Here is a 23,119-nt window from a genome sequence, read left to right as displayed (position 1 = left end):
AACTGAGCATATAGTGCTGTCTTTTTATACATAATATCAGAACATCATATGGTGATCTTTCGACATTCCCCAAACCCAGTGTCCCACTTTCCTGCTCCCACCCCAGTAGTCAAATAAACAGACTGCACCCCCCCCCCCCCCACTTTTACAGATTCCTGGATTCGCCACTGTTTATTTACCTTCTCTAGAGTTCCCGTCAGATAAAAATTGCAACAGATTTCCACTAGGTAGTTCATGCTTTCAGACATTTCATGGTGGTTTCTGTTGCATATACTGCACTTGAATTTTACAGAGTAGGTCTTTTTAATATTGTAAGGAAATGTCAGATAGATTACTACAACAAATAAATAACTCTGACTTCATCATAACAACTTGTTCTGCCTCAGCGGGTTTTAGACTAGGTCGGTTTCTCTCCTCAGAATGTATAATACTTCAAAGTGCTCTGTAATTACTTCTACACTATCTCCTAAGCCGCTCTGTCCCCAGGGTACCTTGACTTAGTAACAGCGTAATGAACTGCGTGAATCTTCACATTTCTTTCTTCTTTGAAACACCCAATGAGGAAAGGGACGAGTCTACAGAAAATTATTGTTGCTGGTAAGATACGGCAGTAATAAACAGCAATACTTATAAACAGTCTCATCTGTAAATCCTGCCAGCAAACCTAAACAAATAAATAAATACATGACAAAAACATCAAGGTAAAACTGATATAACCACAAATACTATTTTAGCAATACATCAGATTCAACATATTTGAACATTTCAAGCTACACAGTTAGGTTATTTAATTTTTCAAGTATATATGATATTGGCAGGTGTATTGGTTTAAATGATGGTCTTCAAATACTTTCTGTGCATTGGTGTCACAATGTCTATATTATATTCAAAGTGAAATATAAATAGCCCCAAACTATCTGTGTAAAATTATGTGAGAAGGTGTGCAGTGAGAGTCATGCATCTCAGGAAACAGATCCCACAAGGAGGCCAGAATACAAGAAATTCTTTCAACTGATAGCAAGAGTACATTCGCAATGGTGTCTTCAGTCACTAAATGGCTACCAGAAACAAAAGTGTGCAGTTGTTCAAGGCTGTACCTATTTAAAAATATTTTGTGTATGTGGTCTTTGTGGTCATCTATGGCCAAATAGCTGCCGTTCCAGCATAGAAATGGGATATAAAAATGTTTTTTTTGTCCTTGAGATACTATGTGGGGATAATAATTTACAACACAGACACTAAAGGAAGCAAGGGTAATAGGAATTAATGGAGGCAATGAAAGAAGAGGCAAAGAACAAGGAGCAGGGGGAAGGAAAGCTACAGGGAAGGATTCAAGAGCAGGCACGTTTCTTCTGTTTTGAGAGCTCTGTTCTCCATATAGAAGGAAGAAAGGGAAAGGAAAGACTGACAGACCAGGATAGGTGATGTCCAAATGTGGCAGGGAAGCATGTGGGATACGGCAAGAGATACAAATGCACAAACAAAGGGTGGACACCTGACATGACTAAGGGCTGCAAAACAAACCAGGGCTCAGTAGCCACACATGAAGGGGGGGGGATGCTGAATGACTATGCATTTGTCAAGCAGTGTCTTCATTCTGTACTAGCCACATTGGCTAACATGCTTGTTTGTAACTAAAATGCATGGGTGCATGTATATAGTATATGTTCAGTTTATAAAATTGCTGACACACCATTCCATGTACAAGTTTAAAGCTCACATATATGACAATCTGTATAGCAGTATATTTCATACATGCTATGCACAAATGTGTCACCTAAGTGTCATTTTGAACAAACACATTAATATGACATCATACTACATAATCAAACTTGCATGGAGTTTCTTAAGTTAGAGGTCATTGGCCAAACTGGTGACTAGATGTACATTCCATAGCATAGTAAATGAAGTTAGGGTGAGAAGCCAGTTTTTGGATCACTTCTGGTATCCTAATTATGACTAGAAATGATGATAAAAAGGATTGTAGGCATGGGTCAGGTGTAATATGACTCCTTCATCCACCCTTGGAAAACCATACAGTACATGCATGCAGGAGTGTCTTATGTACTGCACAGAGAATCTCCATCTGCTTAGCTATGCTAGTGGCCAGTTCCCTTGCAATGAATGCGAACACTTCTGATGAATCCTTTGGCCTATGCTAACATGAAGGTCTTTCTGAAGAGCCTGTAATGTCAGAACAGGGTTCCAGCAAGTGGTTGCCTGGTAGCCTGCCCCCAGCCCAGTGCCCTGCATTTCTGGGAGTTGTTGTATGCTACCAGTCCATCTATGTAATCCACACCTGTGCTAAAACATTCAGATATTTAGTTGTCAAAGAGTTGTGTTTTCTCCTTCTAGTATTGTTTAGTTTAAAATATAAACAAGTTATTCACTTAATACTATCATGTTTCTGCCTCATGCTTATTGCTAACTGAAAAAATCTCAGTAAAAACTACTTCTTTACATATTATTTTAAAAGGGAACAGTATCTCTTACTTTATTCTTGAAACTTCCTGTTTCGCTTTTGCTTTTAACTAGTGAAAAACAGTTTGAAAAGCCTATATATTCACAAGGAAAAACTACCAATAAGAAACATGGTACATCCTTCTTTATGTCATATGTAAATGCTTAATATGGAACAGTATGCAACTAGTCTGTCTGAGGTCTTCAATACAAAAGTATGTGATGGTGTCTCTTAAAAAGCATATACATCATACTGTGACCATTTCTAATGTTATAATTTCATTCTGCATGTTTTAACACTATGTCAAATAGTCATTGCAGCTGCCTATTTTATTGCATAGATCCACTCACTTAAAATACAGCTAAGCAATAATGCCAGACAGGGTGTGTGTTAATGTGCAGTTAACCCCCAGCAAGTGATGTTATGAGGCCTGACATTGCAGGCAGAGGGCCTCTTCACCCCTGAAAGGGCATTAATTACACATTAACACACCCTGCAGGGCATTATTGCGCTTAGAGAATGGGCTCTCTGTAAAATTTTTATGTTTTACTTACTTATTTTTTTAAATACTATATTATTTTTTTTATATATTTTTGATGTAAAATAGTTCCTCCACCTAATGTTTCAAACTTTCTGTAGTATATGTCAAGGGTGATGGAAGAATTCTACATCAAAATATAAAATATAATATAGTACTTAAAAAAAAAAAAAAAGTAAAACACAACAATTTTTACAGAGAGACCGTTCTCTCTCTTTCTCTCTCTCTCGTACACAGTCTCTTCTGCTTTCTCACACACACACACACACACACACACACACACACACACACACACACACACACACACACACACACACACACACACACACACACACACACACACACACACACACACACACAGTCTCCTCTGGTTTCATACTTGTATTCACTCAGGGGCTATATTAGAACAGCGAACTTCAAAATGTCGAGTGTTCTAATACAGAACCCTAGCAATCGAAAAAACAAACATCGAACATTCGGAACAGCGAATTTTTTCCTAGGGAAACAATTTGCTGTTCCAAAACACATACACACAACACAAGCACACCAAACAAACAGCAATCCACACACATACACCTAAACTCTAACACCTAACCCTACACTAAACTATACAAACACCACTAACTATCCACTTACCTTAACCCAAACCCTAACCCTAAGGTCCGTCACTATCGCACAGTCACCTCAACCGTGCCCAAACCCACACGTCCACACAATCGCACACTTACCTGACCCACGCCCTAACCCACCCTAACCCACACGTCCACCCTCTTAGATATCATTCCTTACATATTAAGTACTAGGATCATATGTGCATAGTGCTGTTCTGCATTTTTTTTTAGATTTGTCATATATTACATGCTTTTCTAGATAATACAACTCACAATATGTTGTAGTCAGCCAATAACTTTTAAATACTTGTGAAATGTGCTGCTGTAACAAACAGGTGCTATTTTTTGGAATACATGTTAAAAAAGTAGTCCGTATCCAATTCCTGTAAATGTTTTAAAGTTCAGTTCTGCCTTTAGATTTGGTTGTTTCCCAAAAAGCTATTAAAGAATTTTATGTAGAGGTTTAGCTAAAGCTTTCCCCGACTAATGTTCTTCACTTTGACAAATGGGGATTTACTCATTTACTCTCTTCCTATTCTATTCAGACTGCAGTGGTGGTGCTGCTGTAGCGTTGTCGCCTCACAGTAGAGACGTTCTCCTGTTCGATTCTCAGCTAGAGCGTCTTCTGTGTGGAGACATGAGTGAATGGGCGTACCTTCGTTGAAGGTTATGCATCAGGGCTGGCAACTCGGCACGTAAAAATCTACTGCCAATCATTAGTGGACCGGAGTTCCGCTGTGGCGACCCCTAACTGGGAAAATCTGAAAGACACAACAACAACTCTCTTCCTATTCACTGTCACAGGGAGGTTGAGATTATTTCAGCGAGCAATACTCATAAGGCAGAGAACCGACCCTGGATGGGACATGTGCACACACACACACACACACACACACACACACACACACACACACACACACACACACACACACACACCTGCACACACACACATCCGTGCACACGCACACGCACACACACACACATCCACACACCTGCACACACACACACACACACACACACACACACACACACACACACACACACACACACACACACACACATGCACACACATGCGCACACACACACACACACACACACACACACCTGCACACACAAACACACGCACACCTGCGCGCACACACACGCGCACATGCACACCTGCACACACGCATACACGCAAAACTACATGCCCCTATGGGCAGTGCAGAGTATTGCAAGTTCACTTACTGCCATGTCTTTGAAATGTTGAAGAAAACCAAAGACTGCATCATAAATCCATATGTGGCTGCCTAGAAGTTCTATTCTCAGGGAACCAGTTGTAGTAACTTTACCTGCTGCCCTAATGAGACATTCAACATATGAATTCTAATCTGGAAATACAAGTAGCCATTTTGGACAGCAAGTGCTATGAAACTTTTTTTTCTAATGCTTAGCCAAATTGCTGTTGTGAATTGCAGAAAACAAAGGAATACATAGGCGTGACATTGCTATAGTCAGTGGGAGCATACCTGTGCTAACGGATGACTGATAGGTTCATACTTACTAGGATATTGGTCTATGAGGATCTTAAAGGAAAACTCCACCCTAGAACTAAAAAAATATGTTTTTTTCAGACTATCTTTGTTTCCAGACCTATTTTAACACCTTAAAATCACTCTAAGTGCTTTTTTGTAATTTTAGCCTGTTTATCACAACATGGCTACCGATAGGGCTTGATATATCACCTGATCTTCTTCTCCTTCAACCCTTTCTCTTTTCCAGAAAGCAGTTCAAGTCTTCTTTCTGTGACACATGCCAGACATAAGGAAGTAACTGTGAATTCCCATGTCATTGACAAATAATGGGAAATGTGTGACTCACTGTCAGTTTGTATTCATTCTGTAAGAGGCCAGCTTCTTTTTAGTTGCAAATCACCCTCATTTATATCTAGCTCAGAGCTTGCTTTACACTATAATTTGAAGTTAGCCAGCAGCAGCCAGAGTTGTAGCTAAATTGGCTGGCTTTGCTCTAGGTGTTCTTTTGTAGTCCAAGATGAATTGACAGTCCACTCCTCACACACTACTGCAGAGGTGTTAAAACTGTCACTGCAACTGACAGCTCAGAAATGAAAGGAAGGAGTACCATTTCAAATGTCTTCCCCTCTGCCTGCAGCAAGATGTATTTGTTTTGGCAGCATCATACAGATTTATTTAAATAATTTTAATTTAATTTTCACGAGCAAGTTTCAGCTAAATGTTGATTTTCATTGTGTTTTACTAATATTGATTTTTGATTTACCCCTATTTCTACAAAACATTATTATGTTAACTTATTTTGCTTTCCAGTCTTTTTAAGCAACAGCAGTCTTGTGGCATGCTGTTTCTATAATTTCCTAACATTCGCATCATCTCCACATTTTTTAAATGACAGCAAAACAGTAGTTTGCAAACCTATGTCTATGATACTGGCACAGTAAAAGAGTGTACTGAAAACTGACTGTTTTCTACAGTCCCTCCAGTGAAGTTTTTTTTTTTCAGTGGTGGTGTTGGGGCCTACTGAATATTTTGGGAAAGTAACTATCACTTGCATCATGCAGATAACTGCAACATTATTTTGAGTTTAATATGAGCTTGTCTAATTTAGCTGAAACTATTCAGCAATCCTCTATTCTAATATCCAGATTATTAAATTTTCTTTGAGCCACTCCCTGTCTTTGTGCATATTTCCAATCTTACTGTTAAACTGCTCATATATTGAGTTGTTAATTTGCAGCTGACACTACTCAGCCAAACACAGTTCTTCATATTTTCACATTACAACTTTTGAGATGGTCTCGCCACAACTAAGAAAGGAATGTGTGCAGTTTGCATGAAACACCAGTTAGCAGGGTTTACACCCTTATGTAAAATAAGGATCGCAGCATCCAATTTGCAGTTGTACTAACTAAACTTCTCAAGTCAGGCAGTAAGTGCACAGGACTGAAATGCTACCATCAGTGTCATGAGTACAGAATGACAATTTTGCCTCCATAATTTTCCTGTCGACCTTATTAGATAGTCACTGTACCAGGCCGTGCTGCGTGGCCCTTGGGAATATTGCACATCTTACTGCAAGTTATCCTAAGGGCCACAGTGGTGCAACGGTTAGTGTTGGCGCCTCACAGCAAGAGGTTCTCCGGTTCGATTCTTGGATGGAGCACCCTCTGTATGGAGTCTGCATGTCCTTCCTGTGGTTGAGTGATATTTAAAGACATGCAGGTAGGTGCGTGCGTGAATGGGTATGCCTTCTTTGAAGGTTGGCCATCAGGCTGGCACCTCAGCTCTGTAAAAATCCACTGCCAATCATTAGCAGGCTGGAGTTCCACTATGGTGACCCCTAACTGGGAAAAGCCAAAAGACATTAGTTTTTACTGCAAGTCATCCTAACTATTGTAGCCAGAGATCCAAAAGTAGACTTCATAGCACTCTCCTCTTTGTGGAAAATGTGTGGGCCCTACAAATCACATAAGGATACCAAAAATACATGTATCACATCGCACAGACCCCTTTGTCATCAACTTTGTGACAGCTTCATAATGTAATGCTGTCTCACTGTGCAACAGACATTAGTACATGGTCAGACAACTTACGATGTCTCAAGGGTACCAGCCATCATCATCTGCTCAGGTGACGGAGCATACTACATAATGGCTTGGACTAGAAACACTGTTAGGAGGGCATAACTGCTACACAGGATTTTGAACAGTGTGATGCCTGTGCCACATGACCACACACTTGCTCTTCAGGCTCATGTCTAACAATGAATGGCTTCTCAGAGAGTGTCTATGGAAATTGGTTCCTGCTAGTTACATATGTTCCATATGTTTTTTGTTCTTACAATATAAATTTCCTAGATACACGCCATATTTGCAGCGTTTGATTCTTTTATTTACCTCTGTCCATGGCCTTATGAAATTCAGTGCCCTATCGCAACTAACATACTCTTTTTAATGGTAAAATAAGGATGTACATGTGAAAGGGGCCAGAAACCTGTCCAGTTATACTTTCTCCAGTGTGAAAACTGCAGCTACGCTACTGTCTTGGAGTGTGGTTGTGAGATACATTACATGTGACTAATTTGAATTAGTCATACAAATTTTTTACAACGTAATAGGCATATGGAAGAAACTTCGAACAACAGTATGGTGTGAATGTGCAATGCGTATAACACATACAATAATTAGCAAGGGGAAAACACCAGTTATGCAACAACACACAGGCAAAAAAGCATGGTTATACATGACCATGGGGATATTGCAATACATGGAAGTGTACTCTGCAATGCAAAAATATAATAAATGGAATACTACTTATGCTGAGCGTGCGACTTGCAGTGTGCTGGTATTGAAAGCTATAACTAGTCTGCAGAGAAGGTGGGCTCTGTACATAACCTGAACAGGGTGCATGGGCAGAGATCTCCATTTGCCTGGCATTATACAGCTATTATATGCTATATTATATATATATATATATATATATTTATATATTATATGTATATATCTTGTTGATATACATTATATATGACTCTGTGTAGGAAATGCATTTTTGCTGTGGATACAAACATGCTCAAGGTAGTACACTGTCAGAGTCCCTGTCCCATTCATCTGCCCACCATACAAGCATATGCCCTAGTCTAGTTGAGTATCATAAGGAAAAGCCTATCAATGCTTTCAATGAATGAGGAGCACTTCGCTTTTCTTCACTTCAAAGCATTCAGGACAGTCAGGGGTTGAAGGATTGCTAACACCTCTTGACAAAGTAACATATTCTTTGGGGAAAATGCTACCGTTCATAACATGGTTTGAAACCTGAATAATGGGTCTTTAAATACAAATTCACAGCAGGAAATAGATAACAAAGCAAGAGAATGTCATGTCTACACAGTACTCCAGCCTGTATTCATCTCTGAGGCAGCAGGCTAAATGCATTAAAAAAAAAAACATGAGTCAAAGTCTGACACATGACAATGTGTCTGTGTCTCCATGCCCCAAAAGACGTTGCATGGTTGGCTGCAATGAAATGTCTGATCAAGCTTCACTGCAACAATGAAGTTAAAATAGGTAACAGTGCATTAAGAATCTATGGTGGGTGTTCCATAACAAGCTACTGGAAGCTATATTAATGTCAACGTGGTCAGACACATGTCCATTTGTACTCTGTCCTGGTCTACAACTCCAACAATGATGCTGTGGTTGTGTGTGTGTGTGTTTGTGAGTATGAGCGATATATTACATATGAGTAATTCCAATTATGTATTGTTGTTGTGTCTTTCGGCTTATCCTGGTTAGGGGTCGCCACAGCAGAACTCTGGTCCGCTAATGTTTGGTAGTGGATTTTTACGTGCAGAGTTACCAGCCCTGACGCACAACCTTCAACGAGGACACGCCTATTCACACATGCCTCCACACAGAAGATGCTCTAGCTGAGAATCGAACACGACAACGTCTTGCTGTGAGGAGATAACGCTACCACAGCACTACTACAATTATGTATTGAACTGTTTAAATACACATTTCAGTCAAGGCCTATGGAAGATGCTGCCAGTGAAAGTATGCTGCACATATGCAATACATATTCACAACACCTTACAATGGAAAAACACCAGTACTTTAATCCAGCACAGGCAAAAAAATAAAATGATGGATAAATATGACAGTCAGGATACTGCAAAGCATAGAAGTATACTCATCACACTAAATCCAAAAAAAGAAAAGAGAAAAAAAAGGTAGTAAACTGTATGCTAATCATACACCTTTAGGCAAACTGTTGTGGAAAGACATAAGAACATATGACCCTGGGAACTATCGCCCCATAAGCCTGATGAGTTTGATATGCAAAGCTATGAAACGCGTTATCATGGACCTAATAAACAAGAATATAGGGAATCTCCAAACTCTGGATCCCACACAGTTTAGTTTTATGAAGGGTAGATCATGTCTGCTCAACCTGGTGGACTTCTGTGAGTCAGTCACCAAGACCTGTGAATGAAGGCAAGGTGGTTCATAAAGCCTACCTTGATCTGGCCAAGGCCTGTGATTCCTTTCCCCACTCAGGAATCAGAAAAACTCACTAAGTTAGACATCAACCCCTATATCACTAGTTGGGTTGCAAAATGGCTCACAGATAGAATAGAACCCACAGTGTGAAAGTAGCCAACTCCAAGTCAGACCCACAGTGTGAAAGTAGCCAACTCCAAGTCAGACTGTGAATCATTTATGAGTGGAGTCCTACTGGATTCAGTCCTGTTTCCTCTCCTGTTTGGTATCTACTTCTCTGAAGTCCAGGCCAACACGAAGGGACTCTGGCTGACAAAGTTTGCAGATGATTGCAAGTTGGGAGCTATTAACTCCCCAAGTGATGTTGACATACTACAAACAGGCCTCACTGAGACCAACGATTGGTGTCAGAACCACTGCCTTAAGTTCAGTGCCAAAAAATGTGTCGTCATCCCCTTTGGGGAAAAACCTGGTTGCCATATTGATGGGACTCCAGTGAACACAGAAGGCATTATAAGAAATCTGGGAACATAGGTTGACAGCAACCTCTCTTCTGACTACCACATTGCCACTGTGATCAGAAAGTCCTTCTATGTGGCACATCTCATTACTAAGGGTTTTGCAATCAGGAAGAAATAGGTCATTGTGTCCCTCTACTCTTCCCTCATTAGACCAGTTGAGTACAATGCCCCATTTGGCATACACCTCAGTCGACACCTGCAACAACGTGAGAGGCCGCAAAAGTACCTCACAAAGAAGATCCTTGACCTTAAACAATTGCCTGTATGGACAGACTAAAAAAATTCCAACTATTCTTGGTCTCATATCGCCTATTTAGAGGTGATCTCTGCATAACTTACAAAGCCATGTCTGACCCAGCTCTGTTAGAAATGCTATATCTAAAGAAATCCCAATCCCTCCATACCATACACTCCAGAAAACTCAACCTCATTACCACAATCAACAGAACATGCTGGAGGGACAGGTTCATAACCAGAGACTGCCATGCTATGGAATAGACTTCCCATTAGCCTAGTACACACCTATGAACCTATGAAGATGGCCTGATGAGAAGGTGGGCTTACTAAGTATATAAACTGATTAGGGACCATGAGCAGACATCTTCCTGTCTCTGGCAATATTTAAGTATGCAGACACACACACACACACACACAAACATAGTAATGACTGTGTGACATGCATTTTTAAGACCTACCAACGCTTACAATGAATGAAGAGTACTTCTCTTTTCATCACTTCAAAGCATTCAGCACAGTCGGGGGTTGAAGGCAAGTTAACACCTCCTGATAATTTTACATCTGCAACTTAGGGTAAGATGGTAATATTTAGTAAATGCTTTGAAAGCTGATTAGTGGGTCTTTAAATACAATTTCACAGCAGGGAACGCATAACAAAACAAGAAGATGTTGTTTCTACAGACTGTGCCCCAGCATGTATTCGGCTCTGAGGCTTCAGACTCGATGCATCCTGAAATTCTTTAGATAATGATATGCGTGATCAATGTTAACTGCCAGTTGCAGAAATAATTTAAGAGTTGAGGATATCTGTTCATAGGTTCATAGGTAGGTACTAGGCTATCGGCCCAAGGGCCACGGAAGCCTAGCCAACAAGGTTCCCTGGCTTATGCCACTGCCACCCAAGAAAGTTATTTTTCTGTGCCACTGTCGAGCAGAGACACAGAAGTAATCCCCGGGGTGTATTTCCTATTTCCCATCCACTCATTATCTGATTCCTTTGTTGGTGTTGCTATGTCTCTGGAGCGATTATAAAGAAAATAACTATGGAACAACAGGAAGCATCAGATTTTGCCATTCTGGGGAAAATGTGGACAGATGCAGTGTCTGAAATGTATGTTCCCTGGGTGAAATCAAACATGTTGTAGTCACAGGTAAGTGCATGTTTACAGACATGGATGTTCCAGTCACAAGGCTGAAGAAAAAGGCCACGGTCAGCTGTCTGCACACTGCCATGATTTGCCGCATCACACACATACTCAAGTGTCTCAGCAGCAGGCACTGTTACTACTGTGTCATACTCCAGGCTGGGGTGTGTGGCAGCCCTACATGGAATACATGAGTAGAGACATTACTGCATTCTCCGAGTACATGTCCCTTTACATGGGTATGTACCTACCACTACCTCAGATAAGTACTTAACATAGACAGAAAAAGTATTTGCTTCAACATTTTTCACTGTGTTGTGGTTCATCATATGGCTAATCAGTGCCTGTCGGCCAGGGTTGATATGGTAGATAACCCCAAGAGTTCCCTCTGAGCTTTAGGCTTCAGATTAACCCAGTGACATCCCACCAAAAAACAACAGATACTAGGGATGCTGTAATGGCACCAAAGGTGCAATAATACTAACATCAAAACTACCCTAACCACTACTTAGGTGCTCAACACTCTTCTCGACGTTCTTCTCCTTATGACAAAGACACAGAATGTGATACATAACAAACTTGAATCCTGTTACAATGAAATACCACATTTTGTTATAAATGTACCTCTAACAGACACCAATGCACCCCCCGCTGTGGCCTGATGCTCAAGTTTCCACTCCTGCCATGCCACTTCTGACAAAGCATGGCACAAAGTTAGATATCAGCCTGGTAACTGCCATCACTTAACAGAGTTCACCAAACCTACATAACAAGCAGGACCCTCCTAACTCAAGCCAAGCCAATGGTAACCCTTGTCCAAATAAAAAAAAATGGACAGTTTCCATACTCCAACATAGCATGAAAACTCTGAAATGCCTGACCAGCAAACTTATGAGTTATAACACAACCTAAAACTGTTACACTGACATTTAAAAGTCCAAGGGCAGAAGTCAAGCTGTCTATGGATATTTGGCTGCATTGTGGTAAATACACCTCCTTAAGGCAAAATCATAATGTGCTTAAGGGATGCGTATTATGGAGAGAAGTGTTAGGAGGATAAGGGGTATTACACATCTGCATACTACACAATCCTGCGTGATACCTTTGAAATAGCTGTAGAAGGCATTGTGATTATCTTTAGCCTCAGAAGTTATCTTGACCTTGCAAATGGCCTTGTTGGAGTTAATTAGTCCTGTTAATTTCCTCTTTAGTTTTATTAGTGAGCTCTCGTCAGTATGATAATTGCTCTTTCTGACTTTAGTCGTGACATTTTCTTTGTGTCATACACTCTGTCAAGGTTAGGATTCCACCAGTGTGGTTTCTTTTTGCTTACTTCTGATAGGTACACCAGCCTCTATGCAACCATTTACATGTTTGATCACTGTGTATGTAAAAAATTCTGCATAAGCTGTTGTGAACTATTGGTTGGGCGAGACATTGAATTTTGACAAACTGTTGCTTCAAGTGACATACTTTAATAGCTGCTTAAACAATTACTTGGCAAGCTGCCTCTGTGGGCCATTTTAAGCCTAATCAATTTCCTTTCCAAAGGTGAGAATCAAACCTTGCACCTTGTGTTTAGTGTTACTTTGTGTTTAGGGAGGCATCCTAGGATATTGTTGTGGTCCACAGATGTTGGGTCTTTGGCCTTAGCGATTGCCACCAGGACCTGCTCCCTGCTAATAGTTGGGGGGGGGGGGTTATGCTAGTAGATATTTTATGGAGGATAGCAGGAGAGAGTGGGGAATGAAGTTTGAGCTGAATTTATTAGCCAGCAAATTTGTTAATTGCTTTGCTCAGTGAAGGTGGTACCATTGATGTGTGCTGCATTTCAGGTTTTGCACACAGCAGTAGAAGGCCTTGTGGTCATCTTTAGCTTGTGAGGGAATCCCGACTTCACAATTTGCCTTGTTGGACTTAATTAGTCCTCTTTAGTTTCCTGTTTAGCTTAGAGTGTTTTTCCTGATTTTAGTTATGACTTTTTCACTGTGGTTCTATACCCTACTAAGCTTAGGATTCCACCAGAGTGGTTGTTTTTTTGAGTTTGTTTTGGGCTTACTTCGAGTAGGTGCAGCAACCTCTATACATGCATTTGCAAGGCTGTACAGAGTCTCTGTGAGCAATTACACATAGGCTGTTGTGAACGGGGTTGGGAGGGGCACTGATGTTTGATAAACTATCACTTAATAGGGTGTCGTTTACTTTGGAATGGTTCCTAACTGTTACAGGGTTTGCTGGGGTTACTAACTTGATTTTTATTTTGAAGGAGTCCATTTGTGGTCCGACCTCAACAGTGAGGATATGACAATTTGGGTGCGGGGGCAGGGGTTCAGAGGTCTCCCATATTGGTGAGTGTCAAGTCCATTATTTTTATTTATTTATTTTTTTTTTAAACAAGAAACAAACATCTTTATTATCACATATGACATTGGCAATCATACATTTTTATAAATGATAAAAACTGTATTGACATAATTTTACTTGCAAATGTTATACATCACAACCCATACTGACAATTTTAGTTGCAGACACTATACATCACTTATAATCTATCCAGTCATTGTCAGTCAAACATTACATGGCTCATTCAGATCCTGCCTTCTTTAAAATCTTTTCCTCCTCTGCATATATTGTTTCCACAATTCACATTTTTTCTATGTAATTTGCTCCTACCCTTTTCTAAAGGTCTCAGTTCCAGTTGTTTTATCTCTGTTACTATATTCACTACTTCTAGTAAACTCGGTTTAAACTTTGATTTCCATTTTCTAGCAATTGATTTTTTTGGCAGCCACCATAATTAGACTCAGCAAGGCCTTGCTTTGTCTGGGCAGTTCCAATTTTGTTTTGTAGCTCAATACATCATTTTCTTAGTTACAACAATTTGCTCACCCAGTATCTGTGACAGAGAAGTCTACAGAAAATCTTTAAAGATTGCCAACTCAATAGAGTCTCAAAAAATGTGTTCCCAATTACCTCTTTATTTCCCATCACATCTCCAACATTTGCTGTCTACATGTGGAAAAATTCTTTGGAATCTACTTGGGGTAGAAAATTACCTAAGTAAACACTTCCAAACAAAGATCCTAAATCTTCTGGACTTTGTTGCATATTTCCCTCCATTGTTTCTTTTTCTGTGAATTGTTTATCCACTCTATATTCCCAATCCTTTCTAGCCTCCTCCGATTGATTCTTATAGTTATCGTGCAATATTTTGTATGTTCTACTAATTATTCCTTTTATAGCAGCAGCTTCTGTTCTACTTTCTACTAAAAGCTGTACCGGTGCTGGTCTGTTGTTTAGGATCTACCAATGTCTTTCTCTTTGTCTATACTCTGATAACAGTCCTTGACAAGGAAGGAAATATCCATACTGCAGTTCAAATAAAGTGTTGGCCTCTTTTCATTCTATTACCGTTCTCTCTCTGATTATTTGATCGCAATACCTTGGTTCTTTTACCATTTTTCTCCAATAAATTCCAGCCCCCTCTTGCCTACTGTCTGTATCCATAATTGCAGTAATTGCTATTGGCAGAATCTCCTTTATCCATTCCCATGTTGACTTAGTTCTTAGAATATTTTCTGTTCAGCGCAAACTTCACCCTCCTATCCCTCACCAAAGGCCCTCTTGACAACCCCAATACTTGTAACACACCTCATCTCTTTAGATCAACTGTTAAAGGCCAGATCCATGTCAAAGAACACAGCTTCCATGGGACCTGATAGTTATCCTGGCTGTATTCTGCATCACCTCCAGCATTAACAAGCATTGCCATTAAGCCCCCTATTCAACCACAGCCTAAGTACAGGCTTCATTACAGCAAAGTGGAGAACTGCCATTGTCATCCCCTTGCACAAAGGTGGTGCCACTCATGACCCTGGAAACTATCAACCCATTTGCTTGACAAGCATGATCTGAAAGGCCATGGATCATATTATTATGGACCTCATAAAAAAGGATGTAAGCAATCTCCATGCACTGGACCCCACCCTGTTCGGATTTGTCAAGGGTAGAATTTGACTGTTGAACCTGGTTGATAACTTTGAGACTGTCACCAAGGCCCTGGATGAGAGAAATGCAGTACATACAACTTACCTGGACTTGGCTAAGGTGTTTGACACAATCCCCCACACAGGCATCATGCTAACACAACTTGCTGTAAATCCCTATCTCATGCTGTGGGTGGTCAAATGGCTCACCAATAGGACCCACAAGATCCAAAATAGGGCCGTCCACCTGGAGCAGTATATCTGTCACAAGTTGGGTTCCCCAGGGATCTGTCCTGGGAACCCTACTGTTTGGCATCTATTTCATAGAGGTCGAGAAAAAGAGAAAAGACCTGTGGCTGACCAAGGCTGTGGATGAATGTAAGGTGGGAGCTGTCATTGGCTCCCCAAATGATGTTAACATACTGCAAAAGGGACTCACAGCAAGAAGTTAGTGGATCTCTACCATAGTTAGCTAAGTAGCTGTAAACTGAGACTGATGAAGTACACCAGGAGGGAGATCACGTTTGAAGCACTTGTCTTGTTTGCTATGTACACTATCCTCATTCATTGTTCTCATTCTCACTCTGAGTACATGGGGCAGGAATGCTCCTGTCATTTATTTGTTATTCGGAAGAGCATGTTCCACATACCTAAGCAGCAAACCTTGATATCTTCAATCTTTGGACTTGTTGTAGGTAATTTTTCCATTTCATACATAAAATGATTCAAACATCTTTTTGTCTTTTTCGTGTTAACATATATATATATATATATATATATATATATATATATATATATATATATATATATATATATATACGGGTTCCCTTTAGAATCTTGAAAAACTGAAATACCGAATTTCATTTTTCCGAGATTCTAATCCCGAATGCTCGAAATTGTGAAACACCAGAAGTGCGAAATTCGAAATCCCAAAGTTCGGAGCTTCTGGTGTTGTGGTGTATGAATGGATGTAAGTGCAGGTAAGTTTGTATAAGTGTTTAGGTTATGTGCTGTAGTGTATGGTAGTGATGTGTGTGCAAGGGGCTGTGAAATGTGTGGGTGTGAGTTGCCTTTGTGTGTGTGATTGTGCAGTCTCAGAGTTATAATACATAAGTAGGCGGGTGTGGGGGGCACAGCCCCCCACATGGGGTGGTGCAGGAGGGTGAAGCCCCCATACTTGTTTCTAGTGTAGGTTAGTTTTGTTTGTGTGTGGGGGGCAGTTGTGTGTATGTGAGTGTGTGTATGTAAGTGTCGGGATTTTGAATTTCGTGGTTATGGGCATTCAGGATTGTGGTGTTTCAGCTTTATGATCTCGATATTCTGAAATTCGGTATTTCAGAATTTTGAGATTATAAAGTGAACCCATATATACACATATACACACACATATTTTATATATATATATATATATATATATATATATATATATGGGTCTACTACTGTAGATCGAAATTACACTATTTTAAACTGTGGTAGTAGATGCCCACTAATGCGAAAGTGCACTTCACCGAAAGTGCACTTTCGCGAACACCACTAGAATGAACAGGCAATGTCCTCTACTGTGGTGTGGTAGTCACAGACCTTAGGGTTAGGGCATGGGTTAAGGATAGTGGATAGCCCTACTAGCTATTCACCAGCCTTATCCCAAGCCCTAACCCTAAGGGCCATAACCATTCACTCAAGTGGTGTTGCAAAGTGCACTTTCGTGAAGTGCACTTTCAAGATAACTGGGTCTACTGTTTATTTTCAAAAAGTGAGTTTTCGATTATATACAGTAGACCCATATATATATATATATATATATATATATATATATATATATATATATATATATATATATATACACACGCACACACACACACACACACACACATTATTGTATATATATATATATATATATATATATACACATAGGTCTACTTCACATAACCAAACGCTCAAATGTTCGAAATTCATATGGCCGAGACCATATGATCGAACATTTGAATGTTTGAAAATGTGAACTAGACCCGTAAAAAAAAAAAAAAACACTCATTAAATTGCGTATAGCAGGGGGGCTTTGCCCCACTGCACCCCCCACAACCCCCCTACTTAAATATACCAATTCCGAGATCGCACTACAGCGAGAACAAGGGAACTCTCCCAGTCCGAACTGTATGCGATATCCCATTCAGAATGTCGGTATTTCAAAACTTCGAACATATGGTCTGCGATCATATGGCTTTCAAAGTTTTGAATTTCAGCATTCTGAAGTGGACCCATATATCTATATGTCTAGATATATAAATATATATATATATATATATATATATATATATATATATACACACATACATACATACATATAATATACGTGTGTCCCAGAAGCATTTGACAGGTGGCCTATCAAAAGTTCCGAACTGCCCTTAGGTCATAGGTAGTTAGTAGTCTTGCAGCCCAAGAGACCATTAAAGAGCCTGTCCCAAATTTCCAACTGCCCCATAGCAAGTGACTTGCTCAAGGTTCCACGGTAAGCAACTGAATGTAGAAAGATTTAATCCATGTACTCTTGGGACAAGAAATGGCTCTTTAACAAGCCAGAGCCTTAGTCCCCTGGGCTAACATTTTGAATGTACGTACATCATATGTTACATACAGTGTGTATTAATTCTATGTGTAATGGAATACAAACTGTGTATTGTCTGCAGCCACAGTATTCAACACCGGCCCATCTCTACTAGCATGTAGATCTATAAAATAGGCAAAACTTACGATACAAGATATTTACCCATGTGTGGCAAACTACTCACACACTAAAGTTGTGTCAAGCCACATTTTTCTCCCTTTTTCCCTACCATATAAAAAAATTGTGAGTGGAAGACAATACAATGGTTAAGAAGTTTACATACACAACAAACAGGGTTTGATTCTCAACTTTGGCCACTGTATGACAGACTGGTTATTGGCCAAGCATGTAACAGTCTGCAGAATGATTGCCTTGTATTCACATAAAAAACTTAAATTAAAATTCTGACGGTTTCACCGAAAACCTATATTGGACTACCAACACACAGAAGACTATTCCACTAGCTGGTATAAAAAGGTATCCATTATGTCTCCCATAACTTTCCCATGACAAGCAATTCTACAACATAGCTGGATGCACTGTACTCTTCTCAGATCTAATCATACCTGCATCTGACACACACGCACGAAAATAAATAGTACTGCTTTCATCAGAATGACAGTTCTATAATCTATGCACAGTGTAAGCTATAGTATTGCTTTTTACTGCTACTATTCATAAAAGAGCAGTGGAGAGGATAAATAGAACAATTTAGGAAAAGTCACAACACTAAACAATAGATGTTCTTCGTCTCACATTGCTGCAGTCATAACCTGTGGGTAGTCCGCTGTCCTCGATCGGCCCGAATACCAAAGAGCTGGGCTGGCGTCGGTCATTGTCGCCTAGAGCTGACGTCAGTACGTCGTAGTACATAAGCGCATGACCAACGCCATATCCTCAGTCTTTCTTGCCGCATGGTCCAAAGCAGAAGCAGCGTTTGCAAGTGCCGTTCGGCATTCTGAAATTTTCATTTATCGAGTTTCAGACTGAAAACCAAGTTGGGCTAAGTACCCCGTTGGGGAATTCTTTGTCTTTTCTTGCCTCAGTTATCCGGATGTCAGAAAAAGTTAATAATTGCATTTCTTGTGGGAAACAGATACCTCATAAGGATTTTCATTCTTTCTGTATTCCTTGCTTAGGGCCGGAACACGACGTGGTCGGGTGTCGCTTTTGTGCTAGATTTAACAAGCGCACCATTAAACAGAGATTAGACTGTGCCAGGCTTGTTTTCGGTAAAAGGTGTAACTATAACATGCCGTCGGATCCTCCGACGCCCGCTACTGCTAAAAAGCGTAAAGATAGATCTTTGAAGTCTAAACCGGATGAGTCGTCCGTTGCGGACGCCGGTTCTACGGAGCCTCCGGTTGAATCTGTGGATCCTGCCGAGGGTTCGGCTGAATCCCATGGGGAACCTTTACTTTTACAGGAGTTGGCCTCTCAGGAGTTAGGCCCGGCTGAAGGTGCTTCTCAGGTGTCTGTAGTTCCATCTTTACAGAAGGTCATTAGGCCTTCTACTTCAGTGGCTGAAGCCCATGCTAAGGCCAAACCTTGTCATGTTGGCCCTGGTCATAGTTCTAGCTCTCCAGCCTCTGTTCCTAAAAAGCATATGTTAAAAATGGCTGAGGACTTGATTACTTTGATCAGGGGTTCTATGCCCCCCCCAGAGAAGAGGCCTAGGGTGGAGGCAGATTTAGAGGGGATGGATCATTCCTCAGACTACTCTGATTCCTCAGCTGAAGAAATTCAGGAATTCCCTTCTTATTTAGATTCGGATGCAGAGGACTCCTGTCCTTCTGCTTCTCCTCCAGAGGATTTTTCTTTTTCTGAGACTTTACATTCCATGAGGGAGCATTTCAAGTGGGAAGGTCAGGATTTTTCGGATTCTCGGAAACGGCTCGGAATTTTTGTTTCTGCCACAGCATAGGCCCTTGGCTATTCCTCCTGTCTTAGAAGTTGTTCAGGATGTTTTTTCTGAATTTTCCCTTAATCCTGATTCTTTACCTCCTGCCCCTGTTAAGCCAGACAGATATTATAGAGTTCCAGAAGCACATAAGTATTTGTACAAGAGTCCTAGAGCTGATCCGGAAACTATTACTCAAGGTCCGAAGGGTATTAGGGCTTCTGTGGCTAAAAATCCAGTTCCTTTGGATAAAGATTCTAGAGCTTTAGATAGATGGGGGAAAAAAGTGTACACCTCCTCTACGTTAGCTATGAGGGCTTTGAATTGCCAATTTCATATGCTGAAGTATCAGAATTTTTTGTTAGGTCAATTGAAATCTAAGGTGGATGCTTTATCTGAGGGTATAGAGTGTAAGGAGCTCCAGAAGTTGGTTCATGCATCAGATCAAGTTGGCAAGCATTCTTTGCAGTGTGGTTTTGATGCTCTTCAGGCTGCATCCAGGGTGGCTGCTACAGGTTCAGTTATTCGTAGACATGCCTGGCTTAAGGATCAAAATTTGTCAGAGCATGTTAAGGCTCGGATTTTGGATGCTCCTCTTCAATCTGAAGTACTTTTTGGTCCTTCTGTGGAATCAGTTTTGAAAAAGATGGAAGATAAGGCTAAGTCTATGCAGACAGTCAAAGATTTTATGCAGGTGCAGCCCCCTAAGTTTAGTAGGAATTGGCCTGCTAGAGGATGGTCTTTTCCTTCTTTGGATTATCAGTCTAAGGGCAGGTCTAGGCGTGGTAGAGGCAGAGCTCACGCTCAGGGTTCTTTCAGACCTAGGACTTGGAGTTCTCCTGCACAGTCTTCTGGTGAGGGCAGGGGTCAGCCTTTTTGTAAACAGACCCAATGACCTGTATCTTCCGCTGCCAGACCCTTTTCTACTGGCAGCTTCTCTAGGAGGAAAGTTGGGACTTTTCAAACAAAACTGGCATTTGGTCACCCAGGACAAATGGGTGTTGGATATAATAAATCACGGGTACAAGTTTTATTTTCACACTTTTCCTCCTTTCAAAGGCATGCCGGATGTGCCTCCTCAGCAAAGGATGGAGGCTCAGGAGCAAATTTCTTTACTTTTACAGATGGGGCAATTCAGGTGGTCCCTCCATCAGAAGTAGGCCTAGGTTTTTATTCCCCTATTCCTAGTGCCAAAGAAAGGAAACACTTGGAGGCCAATTCTGGATTTGTCCATTCTCAATACCTACCTAGACATTCCAAAGTTCAAGATGTTAACATTACAACAACTTCTGCCTATGCTGGGCAAAGATCACTGGATGGTAACCCTGGATCTCAAAGAGGCCTATCTTCACATCCCTATCAGGCCCAACTGCAGGAGATTCCTGAGATTTCGGGCTGGTACTTCCCATTATCAGTTCTCTGCATTGCCCTTTGGTTTATCTACTGCGCCCAGAGTATTCACAAAAGTTCTGGCTCCTGTAATTGCTTTTTTCAGACAGAGAGGAATACAAATTTATCCTTATCTGGATGATTGCCTGATTCTTGCTCAAAATAAAGACAAGTTACTACAACATCTCCAGTATGTAATGGCAGTTTTAAGGTGCCTAGGGTATTCTGTGAACGAAATAAAGTCCAGTCTAGTGCCCTCTCAGGACATGTGCTTTCTGGGTGTGAGACTGAATACAGCTTCTCAGATGGCATTTCTGACCCCGGACAAACAAAGAACTCTTCATCTATACTTCCAGCAGTTATCAGTAATGTCCAGGCTGACTGCAAGGACAGTCCTTCAAGCCTTGGGGTTCATGGCATCTTGCATTCTAGTACTTCCCAATGCCAAACTGCATATGAGGAAGCTACAATGGTATCTCAAAAGTGTGTGGACTCAACACTGCCACGGTTTGGACACTGTCATTCGGATTATACCTTGCATCCAGAAGGAATTCTTGTGGTGGGCTCAGGAATGTCACCTAAACAAGGGACTCTCTGTGACTCAACCAGAGGCGAGTCAGATCCTAACGACGGATGCCTCGGACTTGGCTTGGGGAGCACACTTCAATGGGAAATGGATACAAGACATGTGGCCTCCCAAACTGCTACATTTGCATATCAACATGAAGGAGATGTTAGCAGTCCAATTTGCTTTGATGGCCTTCAAGGACCTACTTCAGCCGGTACAGGTGTTGATTCAAACAGACAACACAACAGTCATGTGGTACATCAACAAGCAGGGGGGAACCCATTCCTACCCTCTTTGCAGACAAGCAATGATTTTGTGGGAGACTGCTCTGAGTTTGCAAATCAATCTTCAAGCACGGTTTCTGCCAGGAGCACAGAACTCCCTAGCAGATGTATTGAGCAGGCAAATTGTGGATCCCCATGAGTGGAAACTGGATCCTCAGGTATTCAGACAATTGACCATGGCTTGGGGAACTCCAGACATAGATCTGTTCGCTTCTCCACTGAATTTTCAACTGCCAAAATTTTGCACAAAGATGTTCCACCCAAATGCTTGGAAAGTGGATGCTCTATCTTTCAGTTGGAACAACCTTCACGTTTATGCTTTTCCTCCTCTGCCTCTTCTTCCCAAGGTACTCTTGAAAGTCAGGCGGGACAAGCCTTGCATGATTCTAATAGCACCAGATTGGCCACGTCAGCATTGGTATCCTCTGCTGAGGAGTTTAATTCAGGAGCCTCCTTGGCTTCTGCCACAGGTTCCTCATTTGTTATCCCAGTCAAACAATCATTTTCTCAATGTTCGGGTGCAGTCCCTGCATCTAACAGCCTGGCGTATTCTGTGATGGAGCCGGTGGGGTCTCAGCTCCCTCAACAGGTTTTAGATGTCATTTTGGAAGCCAGGTGGCCTAGTACCAGAAAAGTTTATGCTGATATATGGAAGAGGTTTTTTCTTTGGAGCACAGCAAAGGGCTTTGATGTTTCAGTGCCTAATTTGAGTTTTGCACTACAGTATCTTACTGAATTACTGGACAAGGGTTTGTCATTCTCTTCTGTGAAGGTTCATGCTGCAGCCATTTCTGCTCACTATGATTGTGACCCTCCTTTATTTTCTCACCCTTTGTTCAAACAATTTCTTAGAGGGGCAAA

The sequence above is a fragment of the Protopterus annectens genome, chromosome 7.part0 (genome assembly GCF_019279795.1).
Source record: "Protopterus annectens isolate FY-2018-M chromosome 7.part0, PAN1.0, whole genome shotgun sequence".
In the NCBI taxonomy this organism is placed as follows: domain Eukaryota; kingdom Metazoa; phylum Chordata; order Ceratodontiformes; family Protopteridae; genus Protopterus; species Protopterus annectens.
Note: the sequence above shows the minus strand (reverse complement) of the source record.